This window comes from Pinus tabuliformis, chromosome 8 (assembly GCF_031772625.1).
Source record: "Pinus tabuliformis cultivar Carrire ecotype Pingquan chromosome 8, CPIR1, whole genome shotgun sequence".
Taxonomy (NCBI): domain Eukaryota; kingdom Viridiplantae; phylum Streptophyta; class Pinopsida; order Pinales; family Pinaceae; genus Pinus; species Pinus tabuliformis.
This window is the reverse complement of record NC_142294.1, coordinates 139,560,414-139,572,093: the sequence shown is the minus strand read 5'-3', so window position 1 is coordinate 139,572,093 and position 11,680 is coordinate 139,560,414.

Here is an 11,680-nt window from a genome sequence, read left to right as displayed (position 1 = left end):
ATAAAATATGTTCTAACGTAGCCTGATGCTAATGGAAGAAGGGCTAAATGGACTGCAAAACTAATTGAATTTAACATAGAATTGAAACCCACTAAGCTGGTCAGAGGTCAGGGCCTTGCCAAGTTAATGGCTGAAGAAAATTGCAGAACACTGGACATAAATCTCATAAGCACAGATGCAGAAAATGGTAAAACAGTAGAAGAAATAGCTGAAAAAGGAAAAAATCAGTCATTGGCAGAAAATCTAGCTTCTTGTGATTGGTACTCTGCAATAGTCCAATTCTTGCTGAAGCTAGAAACCCCTATAGGCTTTAGTGCAAGCCAAACCAGAACTATTAAGCTCAGGGCAGCAAAATATTACATTCATGAAAATCGACTCTACTGGAGGGACCCCTTTGGAATTCTTTTGAGGTGTTTGTACAAAGAACAATCCATTGAAGTCACACAGGAATTTCATTCCAGCATATGTGGAGGGCATCATTATTGGAAAACTACATACCACAAAATCCTTAGAGCTGGGTATTATTAGCCCACCTTGTTTTCTGATGTCTTTTCATTTGTTGGATCTTGTGACAAGTGCAAAAGATTTGAAGGGAAACAACAATTGAAGTCCTTTCCCTTGAAACCAATACATGCAAATGGCACTTTTCAGCACTGGGGCTTAGACTTCATTGGAGAAATCAATCCACATTCCAATGGCCAGCACAGATGGATCTTAGTGGCCACTGATTACTTCACTATGTGGATTGAAGTAATTCCATCCAGAAAGGCTGATCATCATGTGGTCATGAGGTTCTTGACAGAGAATATCTTTACCAGATTTGGTTGTCCACATAAAATAATTACAGACAACGCAGCAGCCTTCAGGGCAAAAGAATTGGTAGACATGTGTGACTCAATGGGCATTGAGCTGGTTCATTCCACCTCATACTACCCTCAAGGCAATGGTCTAGCAGAGTCTTCCAACAAAAGCCTAATATTAAAAAGCTGCTGGAAGACAACAAAAAGAATTCGGATTCTAAGCTTAGGTATGCACTGTGGGTAGACAGAGTGACCACTAAGAAATCCACAGGGACTCCATTCAAGCTAGTATATGGCATTGAGGCCATGTTCCCCATTCAGTTAACTCTCCCTGTGGCAAAATTCCTACAAGAAAAGCAGGATGGGGAAGAAGACATGGCAAAAAGGATAACTGATCTAGCAGAGGTACACCAAATCAGAGAACAGCTAGTTGAAAAGTCCGCAGCACATCAGAAGAAGATCAAGGATGTTTTTGATAGAAGGGCTAAAACAGATAATTTTTAGGTTGGATACTTGGTTCTGAAGTGGGATGCACTGAAAGAGAAGAAAGGCAACCATGGGAAATTTGATGCTTTCTGGACATGGCCTTTTATTATTTCTCATATTCAAGGGAACAATACTTTCATACTGCAAAGTATGGGAGGGGAGACAATTTTTGATGGCCCAGTAAATGGGTGTTTTCAGAAAACTTATGTTGCTTAAGGTCTTTTGGCCTTAAGATTGTAAATATGTTATCAGTTTTTAATATAGGCTCAGTTAGACTCCATGCCCAATGGAACACTAAGAAATTTTGCTAATTGGTTTTCACAGGGAAGGCATTGATCTACAAGTTTTTGAGACCTCACAGGGAGGATCTCATCCCCAAAAGGAGCCAGTGTTAGCTCTGCTACATGTTGATGATATTCGAGGAGCAGAAGTGGGCTTGGTTCTTGGTTTTGCTCAAAGGAGGCCCATACCAGTCACTCTCACCTTCCCCTCCACCTCATCTATCCTCCTTTCACCTCCATTTCTCGGGGCTTGCTATCAAAAATCATATGAAAACTTTTACTCTTAAGCCCCAAGCGCTAAGTTTAAAAACCACATATAACCCACGCGCATATACTCGCATGCCTTCATAAACCCTCCGCAGCAATCTCAGCTATCGATCGCCACGTCCCGATGCAATTGTCTCCCATCACATCAAACGAACTAACCTGTGCACTTAAATACCCACCATCCTATCGCATCCACCGCGATCAGATGATGATCGCTTCCCCCGCGCCCGCAAAACAATCGCGTGATAATGCACGATAGAAAGCAGTTTTCCCGCCCCTCTGTTGCCACGCGTCGCCCTCCGGATGGTATCGCACATCGCTATACGATTACCGCCTAACCTCCAATGGCGGTGCGAGCAATACCACCCACCACCGAAACCACTCTTCCCACCCGATAACCTCTGCACATATTTGACACTCAGCGACCGTTGGTTCTGTTTGCTCGAGATCCAATGGCTCACGATCATTTTCCACCTCACCTTCCCGATAGCCCCTGCCAAGCCGTATCCGCCGTCCATCTGTTCAATCCAATGGCCAATTTGTTCCTCCATCCAGTTCGTCAATCTGTTGTGTAGTCCACATCCTTGACCTATCCCATACACCCGAAAGGACAAAGGCGGCATGCATCCAGTACTTGGCACAATAGCTCCTCAACAACCGCATTCAACAAGAAGGATGGCCGAGAAGGAAAAGGACAAGCCTCGAGCAGTTAAATGCATTTAGTAGTTATGGAATTTCATCCATACGACGCTCCACCTACTCAAGAAGTACAATAGAGCACTCGAGAAGATCAAATTTGTTCACTGAAGCAGGAAAATTGCACTAGAGACTCCATCAGATAGTTAAAGCAGTTGGTGGTAAATTATGACCCCTCCACGTCTAGAATAGAATAACTTCTTTGTAATGAAACTCTATATATACCCAAAAAACAGATGTGATCAGGGATTATGGTTCTTGCTTTGATGTAAGGTTCAACTTCTGGAGACTATAACTGCTTTGATACTTGCAGCGTCTCGTCTTCATTTTCAGCTAATATAAGCTTCTTTTGTTGTTAATTACTCACTTTCCATTCTTCTTCTGTTCTAGGCTGTGTTTGATATGCAGTTTTCCTGAACACTTGATGTATAGCATTAGAGGAGCTGTCATCCTACCTCTTTGTTTAAATCTTGCATGTATCAGTGAAAGTGTTAGTCAGGTTTCTTTTCACTTAGTGACAGAGAGTTGTCACCCTTTCTGTACACTAGGGAATTAGATTTGCAAACCTCTTTACTAGTTGCAGCTGGTCATCACAAGGTCCTTTGCATCAGTATTCTCCTTATTGACCCAATCCTTAAACTGTGGGTAATTGGTGGTCTAAAGCCTTGCAGTTTAAGGGTGTTCACGTATGTCTGGAGTCAAACAAATTAGGAGTGGTTATCTGGCTTGAACAAGAATCATTCCTTCCATTCATCCATTTCAAACATTAAGTTGAGTTTGTAATGTTTCCAAGCATCTCTGAGCTACAACCTAGGAGAGTTTCTTGGGGTGATAATAGTTACTTGAGCTACCACCAGGGCACTTAGGATGTTTGCAAGTCAGTTGTTCAGTTCATAAACAAACCCGGAGATTGACTGAAGCAGCGTTGATCTACTTTGCACTTACATAGAAAATGCAGTTGAAAGGCTAGCTGGTTTAACTTCAGGCTCCATCTGTAGTTTATAAAGCAAACAATTATAAACAAGCAATCAAACTATTCGCTCCCCAGTGGAGTTGCCATTTTGTTATTAGGAAAATTAGTGTCCATTCAGAGCTGCTAGTCCCACTAAGATGGGTATCTATCTTAGAAACAAGCAAACTAAAGTCACTTTTGTTTTCCTTTATGAGAGATAGATGAGAAAGAAGCGGAGAGTACCAACCTCAGTCTTTTGCATGGCCCTTGCTTATTTCCTTTCCCCTTTGACAGAAATTCACCACTCTTTCCTCATTTTTCCCGCTTCAAAGAACACCTGTGGAGTCAAAGTAGCATGATACCATCAAAGCATAGAGATCTATAACCATAAACAATATAGGATCAGATATATATTACCCATACAAATGCATATATCAATACAATATTTAGAGATACACAAGAATATGGAGGAAAACTCAAATAGCTTTATTGATAGAAGTAGTAGAAGAGAGGATTACAACCCATTGGTCTGACCCAGCACCATCCTCCCAGCATGAAAGCCCTCTTCACCCCATGAAAATCTTAGATCACCCAACAATATAGTGTTGCACAGAGAAATCAACAGGACTTCCTTACAAAATACAAGATTCCAGCCTCTGGATCTCTAAGATGAGGGATCCATATATAGATGTTTGCAGGGGGGTGAGTCAGCTTCTGGGATTTTGATTAGTTTCATCTCTCTGATAGTTCTTGGTTCCACTTGGAGATTTCATGATCTCTTACTCATCCCTGGGAAAATTCAGAGAGGCAAGTGTCAAATGAGCAGCTTCTAGAAGATTCTCAGGGTCTCCACCTAGCAAACTGCTTCTGCCATTTGTCTGTTCTCACTCATCGCACCCTACAGAAGGTATTTCCAGTATGCATCACACTTTTTGCATGTGGCAGGTGAGATGCATCGCACCCTTAGCACTGAGCAATCTGTATGGTCCAGTTTTGACCAGTTCTGAGTAGTTTTTCATGGAGAACTTCTGGGAGATGATGTAATCAACTGACCTTGCTCCTTTAGGGTATGAAACAACACTTTTAGGGACTTGGAAGCCCTTGGTTTTATGGACATATGTGTTTTGGGTTGCAGTGCCCAAATATGTCTATAACACTTATGCGTAGTCATGACCCCTGTGATGTCCTGATCCTACGCGCAACCTCCATCTTGTGTATCTCCCATACAGACTCTTTTATTGTCCCGCACTGTACTTGGATTGCTGAGACTGTGCTTCCTACGGATAGTCAAGTGGTCGCACCACTGCTGTGAGGCTTCAATTTACCTACCAACCCGGTTGGCGGGCACCCCTCAATTACCCTCACGTCCGTTAGTGCGTCACATTCTTCCTTGTATGGTGCGCTCCCCTATTTACTTTGTCTAGTAAGGTGTGGTCACAACCATGGTAGTAGGGTCACAAATTCTTCTAATGCAATGGTATGGTTGGCTATACCTTGTCCCATTGTGCTCAGTTCCTTGGCATAGCATACTTGCGTGACTTTGATTTCCAGTTTGTTGGTGCCTTCATCTAATATCATGCTCTTCTTTTTCAGCCGTACCCAATCTTCTTCGAGTTCGCGAAGTTTCAAGTTCCTTCGCCAAATGGCTTCCTGTAACTACATAATTCCTTACTCGGGTCCTCGCGTACTATCCCAACTGTGGGAGCTTTTGTATTGGGGTTCTTCTTTGCTCTTGTGATTTCGTCTCTTCTCATCAGTGTTGGGGTCATTTATGCACTCTAGGTTTTTCTTATGGCCCTATAGGTCCATCAAGTCACTGATACGCATAGGTCCCAGTCAGTTCCTCTCACCTGGTGAACTCTATTCATGATTCCGCATAGCTCTTTGAATGCTCTAACATGAAGTACTTGTGGTGTGCATCGCTTTTCCTACTGCCACATTTGGTTCTGATTTTTTATCCTTAGTCTAGGATGTGCTTGCACATCACACATCTGCACCCATCGACATAGGTGGGCATGCAAGCTGCTTCATCCTGACTGCCTGGTTCTCGTTCGATGCTGGGGGCTTCCAAACCGTAAGCGCATCCATCTTCTACATTCGCACCAGTTTACAATGGTATTTTGATGTGTATTCCACCTTCGTGTGGGTGTTGCACACAACGCCCATTATAGCGCACCATACCACTACTGTTCTGATACTGCGCTTTCAAATTTGTCCAAGAATTCATCCACCGTTGTCACCCCATCATAGGTTGGCAGTTCCCTTGCCTCTATTTTCATGCAATGCAGTGATCTAATCGTCATGTTGCAATTTAGAATTGTTACTTCGTGCAACTCGTTCTACCAGCATTCTACTTCTTCATCTGAATCCGAAGTATAGGAGTTTTCATGCTCCCACGAGATTCTCCCATCTGCAATCAGGTTCACTCAATCCTGGTCTTGCACCACCATCTGGTAAATACAATCTAGCTCATCATCACTTTCATCGTCGTGCACTGGTTCATTGTAGCATGCTCCTTCGTGTGTGTCTAGCGCAACTACTACGCGCAAGGAATCTTTCCCGAATATCATCTTCCACTTCTTCAGGTTAATGACTCAATACATATCAGTGGCCCAGTCTATTCCTAGTAACGCAGGATAAGGATTGTTGTCATCGATAATCTCTATTACTTCAAAATCCTTTTGTGTGCTCGCACCTTTGATATCAACTGTTACCCCTTGCAAACTCCCCATGGGAAAAATCTTATGATGGTTTGCCATTTGTAATTGAATAGGGGAGCACTGTAACGCGGGCCTACCCATGCATTCCCATGTCTACTTTGGTAACACATTCGTGTCCGAACCCAGGCCTAGGATTACCTAATCCATTTCATAGTCGCCAATTTGTGTTGTCAATCTCTTTTCCCTCCTAGTGCGCAATGCATGCTTTCCCATTTTTCGAACTACGCGCGGTTCCCCTGACCCTGCGCACCTGATGATCAACTCTTGTAGTCCCTTAATTGCCTTATTGTCGCGCAGTAGTTTCATGTATGTCTCCAAAGAGGTTGTAAGCATAGAAGCATCCATCCTTGGCTCTGGTTGATCCTTACTACCTAAAGTGGAGGCCTCCTCAATGCTCATCTTAGCTTCCATGAATGTCTCCTTTGTGCATTCTAAGTCAAACTTAGGTTGCTTTGTAGGAGCCTTGTGAACCCATGTATCTTCCTCGGGTTGCTTCCCCTTATCCTCCCCTATGGTCGCACCACTTTTGAGCATCATGTTCACATTTGGGTCTTCTTCATGTGGTTTAGACCTCATCATTTGGATATTCTGAGTCGGAGGAGGCTGGAGTATCCCTTTCTCATGCATCTGTGCGATCAACGTAGAACAATCTACTGCTTCATGATCGAACTGAGCACAATATGAATGGGATATTCTCATTGGATTGGTACAATCGTCGACATAATGCCCTGGTCCTCCATAATTGTAACAAATTAACTGTCTGCGGCCCCTTCCTGGTCCCATTCATCCTCGTCCTCGACCTTGCCCTTGAAATCTCGCATGCGCCATCGCCGCAGCTCGGTCGAGGGCTCGCATTTCTGTCTACATCCAATATGTTGGGGATTGATCCATCATTAGTTCGTAGTTGTGACAAGTACACTCGTCGTGCCCTACTGACTTTTAGAAATTACAAAACAATTGTTGGGGAGTTTTTGTATACCTCTACAACAAATGACAATTATTCATTGTGTGTTTTCCTCCTATCTAATAGATCATGCACCATAACGTGGGTGTCGCACTTGGCCCTACCTGTACCTTCGGTCTCGATAGCATTGGTCACCCTCCTGCCAAGTAGTTCGCGAATATTGGACAATGGTCCTTGTCATGGCCCTGGCCTTTGCATTTTATGCACCACACTTACTCACGCGCCCTTGGCTGCGGTGCCCTATCCTACTTCAAGATTTGCATTTCCAGACATAGATTATGTATTTTCACGTGGATTTGTTGAAATCCTAGCCCCAGATCCTGTATCGGTGTCTCATGCAACCTCATTGCCATTTCCAATGCTTCAGCCTTGATAGAAAGTTTATATTGCGACAGCACCGTCCTCAGGTGCGGTGTTAGAGATTCCACAAACCATGCACAACGTTGTGCATACGTGAGCATCATATTAGCCTCGCAGACTGTACTCTTCAGTTGTTGATCCAGATCCCAGGGGTTCTTACCTAGAAGCATCACGATTTCTTTAAACCCGATGATGGACTGTGTCTCTGATTTCGGTCAGCTAAATTCTCTGTTCAGCGCATTCTGGATCTCTGTTATTCCTGCATTTGGGTGATCATTAGAGTGCTTGATATACCATGTCAACGCGAGATCTTGCAGTGCACAATCCAATGTAGCTTTCTTAATGATGTCATCAGTGACCCCTTGCACTTCCCACACTGCTCTTACCACAAATCAGAACTGGTTTGGATCCTCATTCCCTACTCCTCTGAATATGGGTAGCTTGATCGTGCTCACCATGCTGAACTGCAAGTTTTGTGGAGGTGGAGTGGGTCGAGATGGAGGTGAAGGAGGTGAAGTGGGTGGTGGCGTTGGTGGGGGTGGTAACTACGAAATGCGTTGCCTTATCAAACTGACCACACTTCTCGGAGAGACCCAAGTGAGCTCTTCGTTGCTCTCTCGTGAAGGTGAAATTAAGGGCTTGTTTCGTAATTCCCCACTATCTTTGTATATCTTTCCACTCTATGTCATTCCAAACATTAATGTATTCGTATAACCCTCTTTTCACATAATAGCATCTTAATCCAAGTATTCAAAGGTGTATTGTACTTAACTCGTGATCCCTTGAGAAAACGTGATTCTACTTTATTATAGCTCACGGTCATGTATATCACAAACTCAATGATAAATCACCCTATTACCCGGTCGAGCCAATGGTCCACAGCTCGCACGATCTTATCTTCTGATGCCTCTAGTCTGTGCAATAATTCCAGAGTCCACACTATCGATTGGTTGAGCTTACACCTTCCCTGGCTATCATCTTACCTCGTGATCCACTGATATAGTTCAGAAGGAAAGGATGCGAAGAAGATCTCATGGATTTCTGTATACACATAGCGATCTAGCCACCTTTTCTTGGATACCTATGAAGTTCTATTTTCCTGTGTCATGAACTTGTGAATCTTCTTGTGCAACCACTCTTCAATTTCCTTCTTTTTTGGGTTCAGTGGCATGACATTTGACATCCCTTAGGTAGAACCCAGTCCCAGCAATAGAACCATTTCTTGGCTATGTGGGGCTTGACCCAGGTTCAACAGTGAATTTAGCCAAGCAAATCCCGGTACTACTCGCCCTTTTCACAATAGTCCACGGAGCGAGGATTGAGGTCTCACTCGAAGTAGTATGGGAGGGTACTAGAACCAGGTTTTCGCACCCTAGGGATGTCTAGATGAGGTTTTTGGAGGTTTGCGATCCTAATCTACACAGTGCACTGCTCCACGTAGCTTTCTATTCTTCGCAGCCCATGCGCACCCTTGTATTATTCTGATCCAATCCTTATTGTGCTATTACATTAGTGCTTAACTTATTTTGTGTAAGCCCAATATTCTTATTACTTATTCAACTTCTAGATTAGTGCGAGTACTTGAAAACAATATAAATGCATAAAGATAACCAGAACACAGAAATATAGATCTACAGATGCACAATATTCTGAATCAATCTTATCTTTATTAATACTCAAGTTCAGTTACAGACCTGACTCTACCCTGCGCACTCAACTGCAGAGCCTCTACCAACCACTATGACCCAATACACTTTAGATTCACTTCTATCTCTTAACCATGCCTTCGCATCTATCTATTACTTTTCAAAAACTAAGAACTCCCTTTACACTTAGAGCCTCACTCTATTTATACAATCCCATGGTCCATGGACCATGGGTAGGCCGACACACTTTACATTAAATTACATTATCTTAGGGTGGACAACCCTAGACTCTTGCGCTCCACACCCACATTTCGTGGGGTTTTTACATTACACTTGACCAAAATTCAGGCTTTAAGCCCAAAAAACATTCTATGAGGGGATCCGCTCCCCAACACTCCAACTTCCTAGAATCTAGAAAATCACTCTTCTCCAACTCCCACTAGATGGTCGCTCCAATGCCTGAGATACTTCAGTAGTCAACTAAACGGATGCCCCAACACCCAATCAGCTACAACTCACCCTAGCACCACCCTACCACCCTGAAGTTTTCACACGCTTGAACCTGTTGGTGACTTCATGCACCATCCTAGCACTACCCTATCACCCTATAGAATAATAAAAGAATAATGGACTCTCGTACCAGGGAAAATGGTCCACTTTACAATGATATAGAATCATGTAGAAGAAGAAGACACACTAGACCATAACCCCAACTATAACACAACCACCTAATGATGATCCTAGACCTCCCGACACTACCTCTTCAACTCTTGGTAGATAGACACTTGTACAAATTTTACAATGATGCTTCTACAATGACTTTGTACAATGATAATTTTACAATGACTGTATGCAGTGCTTCCAACTTGAAGACTTCATGTGGTGAAATTCTTACTACTGTTCTGCACCTTGATTGTTGCTCTTATCATGCTACCCTTTCTCACTCTTCAGAGCATTAGATTATGCATTGATTCTTCTCTTGATGAATATATAATACCTGCAAAAAGTCTTCAAAGAAATACCCATGACATGATAATAGCAAAACTTACCTCATCCTGAAGAACATATGTCAGTGCTAAACAAAAACAACAAATTAGAATACAAAGAAACTAATTCAATTAAGATATGAACATGACTATACAGAAAATACTTACCTGTAACTTACCTCTACTGCATCTTGCTCTTTATTTCCCTAGAATGTCTGCTCCTTTGCACCTCTTGACAATAATTGATCTAGTTTTTCTTGCCTTGTAGGAGCACAATAATTAATCTGATGTATCTCTGTGATTTCATATCTCCAACATCTTATCTTCGGTCCTATAGAAGCCCTTTCAGTCTTCTTTCCAATACCATAGGTCTGACCCGATTTGGACTCTTCAAGACAAAGTTATGCCCAATCTCTCACAATGACCTAATTATGGACTAATTCAGTAGAGCGAACTTGTACGACGTACCATGTGTTACTGTTTCCTCCTTCGGATATGAAATTGATACAAATAAAACTATATGTCATTCATTATCCACCACTTCCTACACAATTCCAGTACTCTTCTCTGAGAGAGAGTTATGACGATTTTCCCAAGGTCACTTCTTTTAGACGCAATTCGGAAGCCTGCAGAAACCCCAACTTCCACAGACCATATCTATGAAAATATAGCGAACCAAGATTTGAAATTTAGTCATAGCGTTCATCAAGATTTCAAATCAAATGGGTTTTAATTTTAGAACCTAATACTTCTCAGAAATGAATTTATAGTGAAAATTCCACGATCACTACCTTTGAAGGATATATGAGATTTCTTTTTATAGAGTTGAGAGGGGCTTCCATAGAGAATGTTGGAGGGATTTTAGGAGATTAAAAAATTATTAATTGTTGACTATTCAATGACCAAAACCAATTATGAGTGCCATGCCACAACCCCATAGGGTTTGAGCCCACTAACTGGGGTTACTAACTTCGAACATGAATATATCTCAAACCGTGAAGAATTACTTGGCATGCCATATATCAACGGTAGCATCTCGACAAGTAGAATCTATCTAGAAGATCCTTGACTCAAAATAGAGTAATTTTTCAAGTCAAAATTCCCTTGCAAGATCAGGGTATCCCCTGGTGTTGCTTGGGTTGACATCAATGACAACCTCAGATCATCTTTAAATCAACAACATGCATATCAACATCGCAGTGAAATTAGTTTTTATATAGGTGACTGGGTATTTTTATGGATACAACCATACAAACAAATGTCTCTCAAGCAAGCTAAGAAGGATAATAAATTATCACCCAAGTACTACGGTCCTTACAAGGTGTTGCAAAATATCGATACTATAGAATACAAATTGGAGCTACCTACATCTTCTTGAGTACAACCAATCTTCCATGTTTCATGCTTAAAGAAGGTTATTGGTGACAAGCTTCCAATTCAAACAGTGTTACTAGAACTTGATGAAGAATGAAAAAAGCATATTTGAACCAGTCACAGAAACAAGGTGAAAGATACAAGTACA